We start from the raw sequence: 19,923 nt of genomic DNA, 5'->3' as shown, positions 1-19,923 counted from the left end.
GGCGAATATATTATTAAATTGTTTAACAAAATACATACTGAAAATTACTGTGAAATGTTATAAAACAAGCTTTTTATAACAAGCACCTTTAAAATTGATATGTCATAAATACAGTGAGTTAAAAATGTGCAGTTGATTTTAGGTCATTGGAAACAATTTAGGTTAGAGCAAAGCAGGTCTCCAGGATTATTTGCTTTAATGGATGTGTGGCAGTTACCGTACCTGATAATTTTATGTCTCTAGTTGCTGTAATGCAAACCAGATCTCATTGCACAGACCTCCGGGTAGGCATGTGGTGGGTGGTGTTGAGCAATCTGAACCACTAGAACTCTGTCTTTGGTTGAACTTTGGTAAAAGTTTGCTTCAGCATGAACCCGAACTGAGGAAAGCTCTACCCAAAGCAAGGTTCTACTGGTTTAGTTTGCTCATCACTCGTCCTGAACACTGGTGTATCACACTACCTAATAGCCCTAAAAGCCCTGTATAATACTCAGAGTGTTAAACAGGGCTTGTAGGGCTCCTAGACAGTGTTAAACACTAGTTTTAAGGCTTTTAGTGAACTTTCAGTTGGGTTTGAACTAATTCAGACCAATCCAAGCTTTTTGCAAAAATTCCCCAAACTGAGTCAACTGAACTTCTCAAAAGTTCATTCATAACTAGTGGAGGGCTTGTCTATAATAAAATCTAAACAACCAAATCTGCATATTAATTATGGAGATTAGACAGAGGAGCACCTTGAGCCACTGATTAGGCGGAATGTGGATTCAACACTGCTTTTAGACCAGTTGGTCCCAACCTTCTGCACCACAAGTAGCTACAAATCACCTACTGCAGAATCCTAACCCTTTCTGCAGACAAAAAGCACATCACCATACTGCAAAGGTACTGTTGTCCATGACACCATCATCTCTGTAGGCCACAATTGACTAGTGTAGCCATGTGACAAACTGTGATGAAGGGTGTAGTGGACAAATAACTGAACAGGATGCCACAGACACAGTAGAATGGTACAAATGACAAGTTCTCGGCCCTGAAACTAGTACCTTCTCTGGAACAGTCATTCAGGCTAGGAGCAGCCTTTAACTTAACTCCTAACTTTTTGGAAGGTCAAAGAGGGATTCTTTTGTTTTTTGCATAAAAGTTGCATTTTTTTCATGCACATCTATACACTTGAAAAATCTTCAATTAAGTATGAGTACAAAAAGCATCAAAATTTAGAAGTTTTTAACATCCAAATTGCACCATATGATGGAATAATATACTAATTGAGGTCTAAAACACAGTTAATGACCGTATAGATAATATATGGAGCAATATAGTAAGTTTATTAATGCAAATCTATCCTTCGGGTCAAAAAGGACATTTAAGGGGCAAAAAAGGACTTGGAGCAAAAGTAAGAACTATCCCTCCAAAAGAGGGACACTTAGAGGATATAGACTTTAATAAGGTTGCACTCAGTGGACAAGAACTGCTCCACAAGCCCCTTTTGAAATGGCTTATTCCAACCTCCTTATTTCACTGCTGCACCAAATGCTGAGTACAACTCCATGAAGTCTCAACAGTGCTCAGTCTATAGAAGGGGAAAGCCACCTCTGAAACAGCTATCCTAGTTTGTTACTGAAAGGTGGTGCTTTTTACACAGGCCTAGGGTAAGTGTTCATTTTCCATTGGACTAAGACTAAGGATTTACATACAAGTATTAAAATAATCCTTATAATATAATTATGTTAGAGTCACACAGGCAAATTTAACATTCAAGTTCCTTCTGAATTTGCTACTGACTGAACTCAGACCTATTAAATTAAATGCCGTTCTTGGTCCGTGTTAAAAAATTACAGCATGTCCTATTTTGGTGCATTTTTATACACCAAAATTGCCCATTAAAGTCAACAGGTTTCACTCTCATGACATACATTTGCAGTACGTTTTTTCATGCAGCCACTGACTTCAATGGGAGTTTTAATTACATCAACAGGCCACCTCCTGTTTTTTTTATGCATGTGAAAAATGGATGACACTCCCACGTTAAAAATTCAACAAGCACTGATTTAAAACACACATACAGTGCCAGTCAAAAGTCTGGAAACATTTTTTCATTTCATGGTTTTACCTTTTTTTTCTTTTCTACATTGTAGATTCATATTGAAGACATGCAAACTACCAATTTTGTTTGAGTAATGTTAGAAGCTCCTTTGACACAGAATGAATTAAAGGATGCAGTGTCAATACTCCCTAATAAAAGAACACCTGGGTTGGATGGCCTTCCTAATGAATTTAAACTCTATCAAAATATGCTTCTACCACATTTATTAATGTTTTTTAATGAGTCACTAGACAAAGGTATACTTCCACTATCAATGGGAGAATCTAGAATTGTCTTAATTATTAAACCGGGAAAGGATTTGTCTCTTCCTGATTCAAAAATATCTTTATTGACCACTGATGTGAAAATATTAGTGAAGGTACATACAAACAGATTATTTTTGCTTAGACCTCTTTTAATACATGAGGATCTGTCTGGCTTTATGCCAAATAAATCAACCACTGTAAACTTAAGGAGGTTATATTTGAATCTCCAGGCAGACCACCGAGTCATTGGGGACTATTTTTTTCACTCAACGCTGACAAAGTCTTTGAAAGCATCGAATGAAATTATTTATGGGATATTCTTTATAGGATGGGCTTTGGTGAGAAATTTTTGACATGGGTTATGTGATATAAAGAGATGAATAAAGTGTCCCCCCAACTGTCCAGTATCAATCAGCTGCCATTCACGACATTACAAAAGCTGAGTTGACATCCTTCCCCTTTGAATTTGCCCTTACTAGCTGAGATGATGGATGGATAGACAGATATTAGACAGGTAGATAGATACCAGAGAGATAGACACATGAGTCCTATTGTGTCTATTTTTGATATATTTGAACCTGACTTGCCTCTCCCTATATTTCCCTAACTAAAAAATAGGGACAAGATAAGAGATGGGGAAGGTACTAGATACTCAGATCAGGAACAAGGGAAACCTGGTCCAAAAAATAAAAATGAATCCCCAAAATAATACCAAAAATATGACCACCAAAATGAAAAAAATACCTACAAAAAGATACAAAAAATATACATATTTAACATCAAATACTCATCAAATGATACTGATTACTTTTCTATTCTTTTGTTTTTTACCGCTGAACTCGAAGGGCTCACCAGGGCTCATCAGTCACTAACTAATGTCATGAACAGATATAATTTATAATATATAGCCAGGTATTATTTATCTTCAAATACAATATTAACAAAAAAACTATACCAAATGATAATGGATCAAGTCAGGAGGTGTTGGGTATACTTTCAGTGACATTTCTATACATCAAGATGAGTCCTGAGACTGGTGAAACTGTGTTGATTGCTTTTATAACTGACTGTACAGCATGAACTTGTCAAGTGTGAAGAATAAAGTGCAGAGTTTGTTCTCGGCTGAAACTTTCCATATTTCTGTTAGTTGTTGAAGCTTGTGTAAAGCTCCTTTTAGAGCCTGCTGTTAACTGACTAAAGAGAAATTGCAGAGGGAACTCCCTGAATTGATGGTTGATTGAGTGGTGACTAAGATGGGTCAAAAGTATGTCATGTGATGAACATGCTGTTTCCAATAGTTACCCAGAAATGCCTGAGGGGTGTCATAGGAAATTGTTGCTAGGTAGAGATGAGCGAACACCAAAATGTTCGGGTGTTCGTTATTCGGAACGAACTTCCCGTGATGCTCGAGGGTTCGTTTCGAACAACGAACCCCATTGAAGTCAATGGGCGACCAGAACATTTTTGTATTTCGCCGATGCTCGCTAAGGTTTTCATGTGTGAAAATCTGGGCAATTCAGGAAAGTGATGGGAATGACACAGTGACGGATAGGGCAGGCGAGGGGCAACATGTTGGGCTGCATCTCAAGTTCACAGGTCCCACTATTAAGCCACAATACCGGCAAGAGTGGGCCCCCCCCCCCCCCAACAACTTTTACTTCTGAAAAGCCCTCATTAGCATGGCATACCTTTGCTAAGCACCACACTACCTCCAACAAAGCACAATCACTGCCTGCATGACACACCACTGACACTTCTCCTGGGTTACATGCTGCCCAACCGCACCCCCTCCCCCCCACAGCGCACACCAAACTGTCCCTGCGCAGCCTTCAGCTGCCCTCATGCCTCACCACCCTCATGTCTATTTAGAAGTGCGTCTGCCACGACGAGGGACCGCAGGCACACACTGCAGGGTTGGCACGGCTAGGTAGCGACCCTCTTTAATAGGGGCGGGGCGATAGCCCACAATGCTGTACAGAAGCAATGAGAAATATAATCCTGTGCCACCGCCATCAGGAGCTGCACACCTGGGCATAGCAATGGGGAACCTATGTGCCACACACTATTCATTCTGTCAAGGTGTCTGCATGCCCCAGTCAGACTGGTAATATGCACCTTAACAGTAACCGCGTTGGTGGTAATGTGGTGGTGACTGCGGACCTAGTAGCACGGTTGTATTTTGTTGGTTTTCGGAATGTGGCCAGGATTAAGTGGGCCGTGGCGGGGGGATGGTGGGGGGGCTCTCTTGTAGTGTCGGTAAAGGTGAAATTCTTGGACTGCCACCAGACGAACCAATGCAAAGGCATTTGCCAACAATGTTTTCCCTGTTGGAGGAGGAGGGGGATGTTTTTGAGGCACTACGTGTCCTCTCCACGTGTCCGTGGTTATATGCACCTTAACAGTAACCGCGTTGGTGATAATGTGGTGGTGACTGCGGACCTAGTAGCACGGTTGTATTTTGTTGGTTTTCGGAATGTGGCCAGGATTAAGTGGGCCGTGGCGGGGGATTGGTGGGGGGGCTCTCTTGTAGTGTCGGTAAAGGTGAAATTCTTGGACTGCCACCAGACGAACCAATGCAAAGGCATTTGCCAACAATGTTTTCCCTGTTGGAGGAGGAGGGGGATGTTTTTGAGGCACTACGTGTCCTCTCCACGTGTCCGTGGTTATATGCACCTTAACAGTAACCGCGTTGGTGGTAATGTGGTGGTGACTGCGGACCTAGTAGCACGGTTGTATTTTGTTGGTTTTCGGAATGTGGCCAGGATTAAGTGGGCCGTGGCGGGGGGATGGTGGGGGGGCTCTCTTGTAGTGTCGGTAAAGGTGAAATTCTTGGACTGCCACCAGACGAACCAATGCAAAGGCATTTGCCAACAATGTTTTCCCTGTTGGAGGAGGAGGGGGATGTTTTTGAGGCACTACGTGTCCTCTCCACGTGTCCGTGGTTATATGCACCTTAACAGTAACCGCGTTGGTGGTAATGTGGTGGTGACTGCGGACCTAGTAGCACGGTTGTATTTTGTTGGTTTTCGGAATGTGGCCAGGATTAAGTGGGCCGTGGCGGGGGGATGGTGGGGGGGCTCTCTTGTAGTGTCGGTAAAGGTGAAATTCTTGGACTGCCACCAGACGAACCAATGCAAAGGCATTTGCCAACAATGTTTTCCCTGTTGGAGGAGGAGGGGGATGTTTTTGAGGCACTACGTGTCCTCTCCACGTGTCCGTTCCATGTCAGCAATAGTAGCACTCAAGACAGGCCCCAGTAACAATTCTGAAGCAGCAGTATAGCGGGAGCGCAGTCTTCGTTCCATGTAAGCAATAGTAGCACTCAAGACAGGCCCCAGTAACAATTCTGAAGCAGCAGTATAGCGGGAGCGCAGTCTTCGTTCCATGTAAGCAATAGTAGCACTCAAGACAGGCCCCAGTAACAATTCTGAAGCAGCAGTATAGCGGGAGCGCAGTCTTCGTTCCATGTAAGCAATAGTAGCACTCAAGACACGCCCCAGTAACAATTCTGAAGCAGCAGTATAGCGGGAGCGCAGTCTTCGTTCCATGTAAGCAATAGTAGCACTCAAGACAGGCCCCAGTAACAATTCCGAAGCAGCAGTATAGCGGGAGCTCAGTCTTAGTTCCATTTCAGTAGCCTTAGTATAGCCAAGGCACAAGTGACATTTATGTAGCTAAAGTGTAGGCCAACCCCACACACCTTTCTGTACCATGAGTGCAGGCGAAGAACATAGAAATTACTATGATTACACTGTAGGTGAGGGCCCCAAAAAATTGGTGTACCAACAGTACTAATGTACCTCAGTAAAAATTGGCCATGCCCAACCAAGATGGCAGGTGAATCGCTTTGGTTAATGTGGCTTAAGTGGTAACTAGGCCTGGAGGCAGCCCAGTGTAACGAAAAATTGGTTCAAGTTAAAGTTCCAACGCTTTTAAGCTAATTGAAACTTATAAAAATTGTTCTGAAAAATTATTTGAGTGAGCCTTGTGGCCCTAAGAAAAATTGCCCGTTCAGCGTGATTACGTGAGGTTTCAGGAGGAGGAGCAGGAGGAGGAGGAGGAGGAATATTAGACACAGATTGATGAAGCAGAAATGTCCCCGTTTTGGATGGTGAGAGAGAACGTAGCTTCCATCCGTGGGTGCAGCCTACGTATTGCTTACGTATTGCTGCTGTCCGCTGGTGGAGAACAGAAGTCTGGGGAAATCCAGCCTTTGTTCATCTTGATGAGTGTTAGCCTGTCGGCACTGTCGGTTGACAAGCGGCTACGCTTATCTGTGATGATTCCCCCAGCCGCACTAAACACCCTTTCCGACAAGACGCTAGCCGCAGGACAAGCAAGCACCTCAAGGGCATACAGGGCTAGTTCAGGCCACGTGTCCAGCTTCGACACCCAGTAGTTGTAGGGGGCAGAGGCGTCACCAAGGATGGTCGTGCGATCCGCTACGTACTCCCTCACCATCCTTTTACAGTGCTCCCGCCGACTCAGCCGTGACTGGGGAGCGGTGACACAGTCTTGGTGGGGAGCCATAAAGCTGGCCAGGCCCTTAAAGACTGTTGCACTGCCTGGGATGTACATGCTGCTCGATCTACGCACATCGCCTGCTACCTTGCCCTCGGTACTGCGCCTTCTGCCACTAGCGCTGTCGGCTGGGAATTTTACCATCAGCTTGTCCGCAAGGGTCCTGTGGTATAGCAACACTCTCGAACCCCTTTCCTCTTCGGGAATCAGAGTGGGCAGGTTCTCCTTATACCGTGGATCGAGCAGTGTGTACACCCAGTAATCCGTCGTGGCCAGAATGCGTGCAACGCGAGGGTCACGAGAAAGGCATCCTAACATGAAGTCAGCCATGTGTGCCAGGGTACCAGTACGCAACACATGGCTGTCCTCACTAGGAAGATCACTTTCAGGATCCTCCTCCTCCTCCTCCTCCTCCTCAGGCCATACACGCTGAAAGGATGACAGGCAATCAGCCGGTGTACCGTCAGCAGCGGCCCAAGCTGTCTCTTCCCCCTCCTCCTCATCCTCCTCATGCTCCTCCTCCTCCTCCTGTACGCGCTGAGAAATAGACAGGAGGGTGCCCTGACTATCCAGCGGCATACTGTCTTCCCCCGCCCCCGTTTCCGAGCGCAAAGCATCTGCCTTTATGGTTTGCAGGGAATTTCTCAAGATGCATAGCAGAGGAATGGTGACGCTAATGATTGTAGCATCGCCGCTCACCACCTGGGTAGACTCCTCAAAATTACCAAGGACATGGCAGATGTCTGCCAACCAGGCCCACTCTTCTGAAAGGAATTGAGGAGGCTGACTCCCACTGCGCCGCCCATGTTGGAGTTGGTATTCGACTATAGCTCTACGTTGTTCATAGAGCCTGGCCAACATGTGGAGCGTAGAGTTCCACCGTGTGGGCACGTCGCACAGCAGTCGGTGCACTGGCAGCTTAAAGTGATGTTGCAGGGTGCGCAGGGTGGCAGCGTCCGTGTGGGACTTGCGGAAATGTGCGCAGAGCCGGCGCGCCTTTACGAGCAGGTCTGACAAGCGTGGGTAGCTTTTCAGAAACCGCTGAACCACCAAATTAAAGACGTGGGCCAGGCATGGCACGTGCGTGAGGCTGCCAAGCTGCAGAGCCGCCACCAGGTTACGGCCGTTGTCACACACGACCATGCCCGGTTGGAGGCTCAGCGGCGCAAGCCAGCGGTCGGTCTGCTCTGTCAGACCCTGCAGCAGTTCGTGGGCCGTGTGCCTCTTATCGCCTAAGCTGAGTAGTTTCAGCACGGCCTGCTGACGCTTGCCCACCGCTGTGCTGCCACACCGCGCGACACCGACTGCTGGCGACATGCTGCTGCTAACACATCTTGATTGCGAGACAGAGGAGGAGGAGGAGGAGGAGGGTGCTTTAGTGGAGGAAGCATACACCTCCGCAGATACCAGCACCGAGCTGGGGCCCGCAATTCTGGGGGTGGGTAGGACGTGAGCGGTCCCAGGCTCTGACTCTGTCCCAGCCTCCACTAAATTCACCCAATGTGCCGTCAGGGAGATGTAGTGGCCCTGCCCGCCTGTGCTTGTCCACGTGTCCGTAGTTAAGTGGACCGTGGCAGTAACCGCGTTGGTGAGGGCGCGCACAATGTTGCGGGAGACGTGGTCGTGCAGGGCTGGGACGGCACATCGGGAAAAGTAGTGGCGACTGGGAACTGAGTAGCGCGGGGCCGCCGCCTCCATGATACTTTTGAAGGACTCAGTTTCCACAACCCTATACGGCAGCATCTCAAGGCTGATGAATTTTGCTATGCGGACGGTTAACGTTTGAGCGTGCGGGTGCGTGGCGGCGTACTTGCGCTTGCGCTCGAACACTTGCGCAAGCGACGGCTGAATGGTGCGCTGAACTACACTGCTGGATGGGGCCGAGGACAGCGGAGATGAGGGTGTGGGTGCAGGCCATGAGGCGGTAGTGCCTGTGTCCTGAGAGGGGGGTTGCATCTCAGTGGCAGGTTGGGGCACAGGGGGAGAGGCAGGGGTGCAAACCGGAGGCGGTGAACGGCCTTCGTCCCACCTTGTGGGGTGCTTGGCCATCATATGTCTGCGCATGGTGGTGGTGGTGAGGCTGTTGGTGTTGGCTCCCCGGCTGAGCTTTGCGCAACAAAGGTTGCACACCACTGTTCGTCGGTCGTGAGGCGTCTCTGTGAAAAACTGCCAGACCTTAGAGCACCTCGGCCTCTGCAGGGTGGCATGGCGCGAGGGGGCGCTTTGGGAAACACTTGGTGGATTATTCGGTCTGGCCCTGCCTCTACCCCTGGCCCTGGCCACCGCACTGCCTCTTGCAACCTGCCCTGCTGATGCCCTTGACTCCCCCTCTGAAGACCTGTCCTCCTGAGTAAGCGTTGCACACCAGGTGGGGTCAGTCACCTCATCGTCCTGCTGCTCTTCCTCCGAATCCTCTGTGCGCTGCTCCCTTGGACTTACTGCCCTTACTACTACCTCACTGCAAGACAACTGTGTCTGATCGTCATCATCCTCCTCACCCACAGAAAGTTGTTGAGACAGTTGGCGGAAGTCCCCAGCCTCTTCCCTCGGACCCCGGGAACTTTCGAATGGTTGGGCATCAGTGACGATAAACTCCTCTGGTGGGAGAGGAACCGCTGCTGCCCAATCTAAGCAGGGGCCCGAGAACAGTTCCTGGGAGTGTTCCCGCTCCTGAGCAGGTGTCATTGTAGTGGAGTGAGGAGGCTGGGAGGAAGGAGGAGCAGCAGACAGAGGATTCGGATTTGCAGCAGTGGACGGCGCAGAACTGCGTGTTGACGATAGGTTGCTCGAAGCACTTTCTGCCATCCAGGACAGGACCTGTTCACACTGCTCATTTTCTAATAACTGTCTCCCGCGTGGACCCATTAATTGGGCGATGAATGTGGGGACGCCAGAAACATGCCTCTCTCCTAATCGCGCAGCAGTCGGCTGCGACACACCGGGATCAGGAGCTCGGCCTGTGCCCACACCCTGACTTGGCCCTCCGCGTCCTCGGCCGCGTCCACGTCCTCTAGGCCTACCCCTACCCCTCAGCATGCTGTATTACCAGTGATTTGATTTCACAGGCAGGAAATAAATTGGCGCAAGACTGCAGGCCAAATATAATTTTTTCCCTTTTTGGAAAACGAAAGGCCCCACTGCCTCTAGTGAATGAATAATCTAAGTTTAATAACTGTGCTGTGTCCCTGCTAATGTGTCACAGAACGTGAGGGTAGCAGAGTTATTATAACTCTGGCAGAGCAGGTATTTTTTTTCCCAATTAAGGAAAGCAAATGGCGAAGCCAGCAGTAAAGCGTAGCTGGGTGCGTATGATTTAGCAATGTTTTTCACGCAGCTCACACGTGTCCACCGCCCGTAAGGACGGACAGAGGCTGGACAAATAGATTTGTTTTCACTTGTTTTTCCACCAAAAGGCAGCACTGCGTATATTCAATGAACATGAGAAGTTTAATAACTGTGCTGTGTCCCTGCTAATGTGTCACAGAACGTGAGGGTAGCAGAGTTATTATAACTCTGGCAGAGCAGGTATTTTTTTTCCCAATTAAGGAAAGCAAATGGCGAAGCCAGCAGTAAAGCGTAGCTGGGTGCGTATGATTTAGCAATGTTTTTCACGCAGCTCACACGTGTCCACCGCCCGTAAGGACGGACAGAGGCTGGACAAATAGATTTGTTTTCACTTGTTTTTCCACCAAAAGGCAGCACTGCGTATATTCAATGAACATGAGAAGTTTAATAACTGTGCTGTGTCCCTGCTAATGTGTCACAGAACGTGAGGGTAGCAGAGTTATTATAACTCTGGCAGAGCAGGTATTTTTTTTCCCAATTAAGGAAAGCAAATGGCGAAGCCAGCAGTAAAGCGTAGCTGGGTGCGTATGATTTAGCACTGTTCTTCACGCAGCTCACACGTGTCCACCGCCCGTAAGGACGGACAGAGGCTGGACAAATAGATTTGTTTTCACTTGTTTTTCCACCAAAAGGCAGCACTGCGTATATTCTATGAATAATAACTGTGTTGTGGCCCTGCCTATACAATTCTTTCCCTGCAGTATCAATGGAGGGTGGAATGCTCTGCAGAGGCGATTTTGAGAAGCCCAAAAAAAATGCAGCACAGCTAACAGCAGCCTGGACAGTACTGCACACGGATAAATATGGCCCTAGAAAGGACCGTTGAGGTTCTTGAAGGCTACACTCACTCCTAACACTCTCCCTGCCTATGCAGCACTTCTGTCCCTAATGCCAGGTGCAACGGTCTGCAGAGCCGATTTTGAGAAAAAAAAAATGCCACTGCTAACAGCAGCCAACACACAGCTATCAGTGGCCCTAATAAGGACCTTTGGGGGGTCTTGAAGCCTACACTAACTACCAATTCTTTCCCTACAGCAGCTCCGGTATAAACAGCACTGTCCCTCATCTAACTCACCAGGCATCTGAGGCGAGCCGCGGGAGGGGCCGACTTTTATATTAGGCGAACACCTGATCTCGCCAGCCACTCACAGCAGGGGGGTGGTATAGGGCTTAAACGTTGCAGGGGGAAGTTGTAATGCCTTCCCTGTCTTTCAATTGGCCAGAAAAGCGCGCTAACGTCTCAGGGAAGGAAGTGAAAGTAACCAGAACACCGCATGGTGTTCGTTACGAATAACGAACATCCCGAACACCCTAATATTCGCACGAATATCAAGCTCGGACGAACACGTTCGCTCATCTCTATTGCTAGGTAATCAGGTAAAGGATCTAAATAATAAGATACCTGCAGTTACTCTAAACTACCAGGTAGAAGAGAGGATAACTGTTAAAAGTGGCGTCGCAGATGCTAAAATGGTGTATAGTATAACCAATAAGATTATGTGTGATAATGCAAAAGATTTAAAGCCTAAGATGAATTTCGAAGATGGTGTTGAGTCAGGTAACTTTGTCTGCTCAACATCACCAGAGCTAACTCCAGAACTTCTGTCTACAATTGTTGAAGTAGCCATTCCACAGGACAGACAAGTAAAGAGTAACAAAGGATTATGTGTTAATGTGAAAATCAAATGCAGTATGTCTATTACAGTTGAAGGCAATCAAGAGATCTATCTTGCCAATACAGTTTTTTGTGAAACTCATGTGGTTGCCAAATGTCTGCTGTAAGTAATTAAAAAACAAGGAAGCAGAAAAAGAAATCCTTGAAGACTACGATGTCTGCTGTAGCAAAGAGTGTGAACAGCGATGCACAGTTCTGGAGGAGGATTTCTCCCACCTTAAAAATGAAGTCAGTGAGGCGGTACAACAGATAAGGAAAAAGAAAAACTATCTTATGGAGAGGTGAATGTTGCGTGACCTTCGGATGTGTAACCCTGAGTACTCGCTGACGTCACACATCTGAAAGAGAACCGAAATTCTTTCAGCAATGATTGTTTAAATAATTTCTAGCGGTATTTGAATTGCCAGCAAGTACTGAGGAAGAGGTTCTCATACCTCAAAACGCGTATACAAGCTGGTTTTAATAATAAACCTTTTGGTAAAATACCTAATCTCAATAATTCATACCATGTCTGAAGGTTGTGCCACATTTACCCCTCCATAAGATAGTTTGGTTTTTTTGCCTTAGATGTTGTTCTATATATTTACCCATGGACTATAACATCATTTAGAGTGGGCAGCACCTTCCATCAACAAGAGGATTCTTCCACTTCACCGCAGCAACTAAGGCCCCTAATTCCACTCTCCTCTCCTGTTGATGGAAGGTGCTGCCCGTTTCTTTCCCTCCGGGGTCACTTCATGTTTTTTCTTCTATTATTCTACACTATGAGGCAGTACAAGAAAGAAGAGAACTCCAGGATAAACTTCTAAAGGTGCAAGTTCAAATGAAAGTACTTTTGAAGGCCGAGAGCAAAGCATTCGGGGAGGGGCCTAATTACAAATAGTTAAGGCAGCCTGACTGATAGTGAAGAGGTCTCTCTAGGTTAGGAGCCAGCCAAGGAAGCGCAATAAAAACCTGCCATGTGTTTCAGAGTGTTCTCAGCCTAGGAAGTGACAAGATATTGCCAAAGGTCTGAGGGAGCCATGATTGTGGTATGAAACCAAAACTGCTATGTGCTGATGTTCTGGGGCACTATGTCATGGGGAAGGATCCGGGCTTTATAGTTATTTAGAGGGTAGACAGCCAGGTATTATTATTTTAAATGTTTGTACTGTGATTGCATTGCTGTTGTACAGTACCAAGAGGAAGCAATACAGGTGGCTGAAGTCAGTTGTATTTAGCTTAATTAGTTCCAGATGTGTTCTTTTCCCTGCAAAGTTGTGCAGCATATAGCACAATTGAGCAGATATTGCGCACCTCTCATAGATTTCTATGGGGCCTTTGGTGCGAAAATGAACACTAAAATAGAGCATGGTGCGTAAAAACGGCTAGATTTACACGGACGTATTTGTGCAAGCAAAATTCATGCGCACAATACACAAAGAATAAAACCCACTGATTTCAGTGTCTTTGTTCACATGCGCAGATTTTTTCTGTGCGCCTGGGTCATGCAAAAAGAAGCAGCATGTTCTGCTTTCCTACACATTTGCGCACCCAAAGTTCCTATAAATGGGGGTGAGCAAATGTGCTTGCAATATGCTAGCAGATGCAAAATAAGCTATGTAATTCTGCTGGAAAAAGAACACATCTGGAACTCATTAGACTATGGGCTCCTGCGCACTTGGCCTTTTTCTTGCGCGTTTTTTTCACGCAATATTGCTGCTTTTTTAACACGATTGTCAATTGCACTTTCTAATGTTAAAACCGCATCACAAGTTGGTGCTTTGCAATTTTTGTGCGATGCGTTTTTAACATTAGAAAGTCCCATTGACAATTGCGTGAAAAAAATGCAGCGATATTGCGTGAAAAAAACACACAAGAAAAACCCAAGTGTGCAGGAGCCCTAAGTAGCGATTACAATCAGTGCGTCTTTGTTTACCCCATACAAATAAATATGCCGCGCGAGTGCAAAAAGTGCAGTAAAATATTCCAATGTGCACGCAAAAAAGCATTGTTCATTCCGTTAAAACACTACGCTCATGTGTGTGCAAATACGCATACGCTCATGTGAAGGGGTCTTAGTGTGAATCCTATACATTGGAGCTTAACAGACATTTGTCCTTCCTTTGTTATATGCCATGTATCCTTCTGTAATATACAGGGCATACAGTAGGGACACAGGGTTGTGCTGCAGAACAACTAAAAATGATAGTTTTTCAATTTTCATTGCGTACTTTGTCACGCGAGGCAGGTTATTAGGTAGATAACACTTTTGTGTCCTGCTCTGATGGTCTTTGTGATAGGTTTACTAATCAATACCATGTTATCTGGAAGATTAACAGCTGGTTACCATGGGTTTGGTACATTGAAATACTGACCAAGCAGCCATTCATTTTTGTTTCAAGGTCCTTTCTGCCTTTTAGTTTACACTTGATCTGTTTAGTGTCAGTTCCTTGCTTTTCTGCCACTAGCTAAAACCTTGTATTGAGCTAAGGCTGCTTGTAGAGAAAAAATAAATTAGGAGGAAAGATAAGGAATATAAGTAAATATGGACAATGCCCCTCTCACATCTCAGACTGGCAAACTAAGTCAATTCCAGCACAACTTTAATACTACAAAAAGTAGATCATGTATATAATATTAATAATAATCATCTTTATTTATATAGTGCCAACATATTCTGCAGCTTTTAGAAGACAGGGGAAATAAAAACACGGTTACATGAAGTAATCAATTGATGGAAACAGTAGGGGTGAGGGTTCTGCTCCAACGAGCTTACATACTACAGATAATGGGGTGATGCAGAAGGTAAAGTGGCTGGAGATGTGCACGGTATGGCGAGGTGGAAAGTGAGGAATTCTATACATATAAACAATAGTCAAATCGGGCCATATAGTGGCTGAATCGGTATGACTGCATGTGCTAGTTGATTATGGCTAGTAGGAATTGCAGTCAATAGGACAGGGAGCATATTATCAGGTGGAGTACAGAGGGGTTTGGTTTAGAGGATGTGTTATGCCTCCCTGAAGAGATGCATTTTTAGAGCACGACTAAAGTTTTGTATGTCAGTGATTGCCCAGATAGCTTTTGGTAGCGCATTCCAGAGGACTGGCGCTGCTCTGGAGAAGTCTTGGAGGCAGGAATGAGAGGTTCGAATTAAAGGGGGCTTAGTCTGATTTCATTAGCAGAGTGGAGGGTTTGGGCTGGGTGGTGAATTGAGATGAGGGAGGCAATGTAGGGCAGCGTGGTGCTGTGGAGGGCTTTGTGGATGAGGGTGATGAGTTTAAATTGTATTTTGTTTTTGACAGGCTGCCAGTGCAGTAACTGGCACAGGGCAGAGGCATCCGGGTAGTGTCTGGACAGGAAGATAAGCCTAGCTGCCGCATTCAGGATGGATTGGAGAGGGGAGAGTCTAGTGCGGGGGAGGCCGATTAGCAGCGAATTGCAATAATCGAGCCAAGAGTGGTTGAGGCCAACAGTGAGCGTTTTTAGCGTATCCACAGTGAGAAAAGGGTGGATTTTTGCGATGTTCTTGAAGTACAGCTAACATGTTCGGGTGAGAGATTGGATATAGGGCATAAAGGAGAGATTGGAGTTGAATATAACCAAGGACCGAACCCTGGAGGATCCCAACAGCAAGGGAAAGAGGGAGGGACGTACAGCCAGCAAAGGAGACACTGAAAGAGTGGTTGGATAGGTAGGAGGAAAATCAGGAGAGCAGTGTCCTTTAGTCTAATGGAGTGAATCATACTGAGGAGCACATTATGGTCAACAGTGTCTAATGCTGCAGACAGATCGAGGAGGATTAGTAGGGAGAAGTTGCCTCTCGATTTGGCAGTCAGGAGGTCATTTGATACTTTAGTCAGTGCCATTTCTGTCGAGTGTAGAAGGTGGAAACTGGACTGTAGGGGGTCCAGAATAGAGATTTCTGAGAGATAGCTTATAAGGCAGGAGAATACCAAGTGTTCTAATAGTTTGGAGATAAAGGGAAGGTTAAAAATGGGTCGGTAGTTGGCAGTGTCGGTCGAGTCAAGAGTCAGTTTCTTTAGCAGTGGGGATATGATAGCGTATTTGAATGAGGAGGGAAAGATGCCATAGGTCATAGAAGATTGAATATGGAATGAGGTGGGAGATGACCACCAAGGAGAGGGAGCGCTAGAGGTGTGAGGGAAGAGGGTCGCTAGCGCAGGTGGTGGAGCTAGCAGAGGAAAGCAATCTGGAGACTTCTTCCTCTGTTGCTGGTCTGAGTACAGAGTGTGAGCAGGAGCTAAATGCAGTACTGACAAGACTAGGGGTAGGGCTAATCTTTGATTGGGAGGTTATTTCCTGCCAAAATCATTGATTTTCCTTTTGAAGTAAGCAGCCAGCTCTTCAGCACTGAGATCTGTCACTAGGGGCTGCAATTTTGGGCTGAGAAGGGAGTGAAAAGTGTCAAAGAGTTGTTTAGGGTTGTGAGCTAGTGAGGAGACCGGAGAGGTGATGTAGACTGGTTTAGCCTGGTGGAGACCTAGGTTGTAGGTTCTGAGCATGAATTTGAAATGGAGAAGGTCTGCAGACTTTGAAAACTTTCTCCACAGCCCTTCAGCGCACCTAGAGCACCACTGGATGAAGCGCGGTTGAGGCGTGAGCCATGATTGCTGAGGTCTGCATCGGATGATTTGGGTCACGGGAGGTCCTGCTTCATCCAGGGCATGTTTAAGAGTGGTGTTGTAATGTGTGGCAGCCAGGTTGGGGCAGGAGAGGAGAAAGATAGGGGACAGAAAAGACTGTAGGATCTCAGCAAAGTTTTGGGTGTGAACAGCCTGAAGGTTCCTGTACGTACAGTAGGTAGGAGGGTCTGGGGAGATACTAGGAAGCTTGACAGAGAAAGAGAGTAGGTTATGGTCCGAGAGCAGGAGAGGAGAGTTAGTAAAGTTGGAAGCAGAGCAGAGACGGAAAAAGATCAGATGAAGAGTATTGCCATCTTTGTGAGTGGAAGCGGCAGTGAGTTGTGAGAGACCAAGGGAGGTGGTGAATGATAGAAGCTGAGAGGCAGATGAGGAGATGGGTCGTTTGTGGATATGTTAAAGTCTCCTACGATGAGGGTTGGGATTTCACAGGAGAGGAAGTGGGGTAGCCAGGCGGCAAAGTGATCCAGAAACAGGCGAGTAGGACATGGGGGGAGGTAGATAACTGCTTCTCGCAGGGACAGCAAACGGAAAAGTCGTAGGGCATACACCTCGATGGGAAAGTGAGTGAGGGTACCGGGAGGATGAGTTGGAAGGTCCAGTGAGAATAGAGAAGAGCACCTACTCCTCCACCTCACCTGTTTTCTGGTCTTGGGGTATGGAAAAACTACAGGGCATTGTAAGAGAGTGAAGCAGGGGAGGCCATGTCAGACTCCTGTATCCACGTCTCTGTTAGGGCTCCCACCCACTGGCAATATTTTCTTTCTTGAGCTGCGAGAGCACGAGAAAAATCTCGCATTGCAGCGCAAGAAAGAGGCTGGTATAGAACTGGCATATCGCAAGTGGTTTCAATGGGGCTAGCGACAGCAGCGCTAGAACCATTGAAAGCATAGTGAGAATGCCGCGGACTTCTGCCACAGCTATCACAGCTGTGGCAGGAGTTTCCTTCATCCCCGCGAGGACAGCGGGGATGAAGGAATCCTCAGCCACAGCTGTCACATCTGTCACAGCTGTGGCAGAAGTCTGCGGCATTCTATTCTATAGCTTTCAATGGGATCGGCACTGCTGCTGATCCCATTGAAATCAATGGTTTAAGCCAAGCCCCGCAGAATGATTATCGGGGAAGGGCTTGAAATATAAGCCCTTCCCCGATAATCATCAATAAGTGTGTAAAAAAATTAAAAAATCATACTCACCTCTCCTGCGCTCAGCCGCGTCCTCCTGCTGGCTCCCCGGCACTGCTATGAAGCTCTTTCAGCAGGCGGGGATTTAAAAATCCCCGCCTCCTGAAAGGGCTGTGCAGATTGGCTGAGGGCTCAGCCAATAGCAGCAACTGCTTAGCTATTGGCTGAGTGCTCAGCCAATCACCCATAGCCCTTAGCTATTCATTCATGAATAGCTATATCTTAGCTGCTGCTGATCCCATTGAAAGTACTGCTTTTTGCCAAGCCATGTGGAATGATTATCGGGGAAGGGCTTGAAATATAAGCCCTTCTCCGATAAGCTGCCAAAAGTGTGAAAAAAATTTAAAAAATCATACTCACCTCTCCTGCGCTCAGCCGCGTCCTCCTGCTGGCTCCCCGACACTGCTATGAAGCTCTTTCAGCAGTCGGGGATTTAAAAATCCCCGCCTCCTGAAAGGGCTGTGCAGATTGGCTGAGGGCTCAGCCAATAGCAGCTACTGCTTAGCTATTGGCTGAGCGCTCAGCCAATCACACATAGCCCTTAACTATTCATTCATAAGATATAGCTATTCATGAATGAATAGCTAAGGGCTATGGGTGATTGGCTGAGCACTCAGCCAATAGCTAAGCAGTAGCTGCTATTGGCTGAGCCCTCAGCCAATCTGCACAGCCCTTTCAGGAGGCGGGGATTTTTAAATCCCCGACTGCTGAAAGAGCTTTACAGCAGTGTCAGGGAGCCAGCAGGAGGACGCGGCTGAGCGCAGGAGAGGTGAGTATGATTTTTTTTTTTCCACACTTTTGGCAGATTATCGGGGAAGGGCTTATATTTCAAGCCCTTCCCCGATAATCATTCCACATGGCTTGGCAGAAAGCAGTGCTTTCAATGGGATCGGCAGCATTGAAAGCAATGGAATAGAATGCCGGGGACTTCTGCCACAGCTGTGACAGCTGTGGCAGAAGTGCCCGGCATTCTCCATCTCTTTTCAATGGGGCTAGCGCTGCTGCCGCTGGCCCCATTGAATAGACTGGCGATATGTTGGCGTGATGCCGATATCCCAGTGTCATGCTGATTTTTCTCTCGCACTGCGATGCGAGACTTTATCTTTAGAATCGCATCACAGTGGAGAAAATATCGCCAGTGGGTGAGAGCCCTTAGAGCTAGCAGGTTTAGGGATTTAGCAGTGAAAAAGTCATTGATGGTAGGGAATTTGTTGCCCCTGACTGGCAATTCCAGAGCGCACATTGAAAGGAAACTGGGGAGAATATGCACAGACTAGTGGTTGAGCTACAAAGGTGTCTCAGTGGGCATGGGGGGGGGGGGGTAATAGTTAGCGGCACAAGAGGGTGGGTCAGGTTTGGGAGAAATGTCCCCTGCTTCTAGTAACAGGAGGATAGCGAAGGTGAGCAGGTTGGTAGGGGATTTATTAGGACGATTGTTATGTTTCTCTGTGGCTTCAGTGGGATTGAGGTGTTTTAGGAAAGTGAAGAGTGCATGTGAACTGTGCAAGGGTGAAGAAAGGAGAGAGTGTCTGATATAGTGTCAGCTGCACCTCAAGAATAACTCAAGAATCTGCTCTTTTCTCACTGTAGACACGCTAAAAACGCTTATTGTTGCCCTCATCCACTCTTGGCTTGATTATTGCAACTCATTGCTGATCGGCCTCCCCTGCATCAGACTCTACCTTCTCCAATTCACCCTGAATGCGGCAGCCAGGCTTATCTTCCTGTCCAGTCGCTAGTCGGACGTATCTGCCCTGTGCCAGTCACTGCACTGGCTGCCTATTAGATACAGAATTCAATTTAAACACCGTACTTTCATCCACAAAGCCCTCCACAGCGCAGCGCCATCCTATATTGCCTCCCTCATCTCAATCCATCACCCAGCTCGGGCTCTCCGCTCTGCTAACGAAACTAGACTGCGCGCCCCTCTGATTCGACCTTTTCATTCCCACCTCCAAGACTTCCCCAGAGCAGCACCAGTCCTCTGGAACGCACTGCCAAAGGATACCCGGGCAATCCAGGACTCACAGAACTTCAGGCATGCTCTAAAAACGCACCTCTTCAGGGAGGCATACTGCATTCCCAAAACAAACCCCTCTGTACTCCGCCTGATAACATGCTCCCTGACCTACTGACTGCAATCCTTACCAGCCACTATCAACTGCCCCTGCAGTCATTCCGTTTCTGTAGTCACACGGCTAAA

This window comes from Eleutherodactylus coqui, chromosome 5, assembly GCF_035609145.1.
Source record: "Eleutherodactylus coqui strain aEleCoq1 chromosome 5, aEleCoq1.hap1, whole genome shotgun sequence".
Lineage (NCBI taxonomy): Eukaryota > Metazoa > Chordata > Amphibia > Anura > Eleutherodactylidae > Eleutherodactylus > Eleutherodactylus coqui.
Note: the sequence above shows the minus strand (reverse complement) of the source record.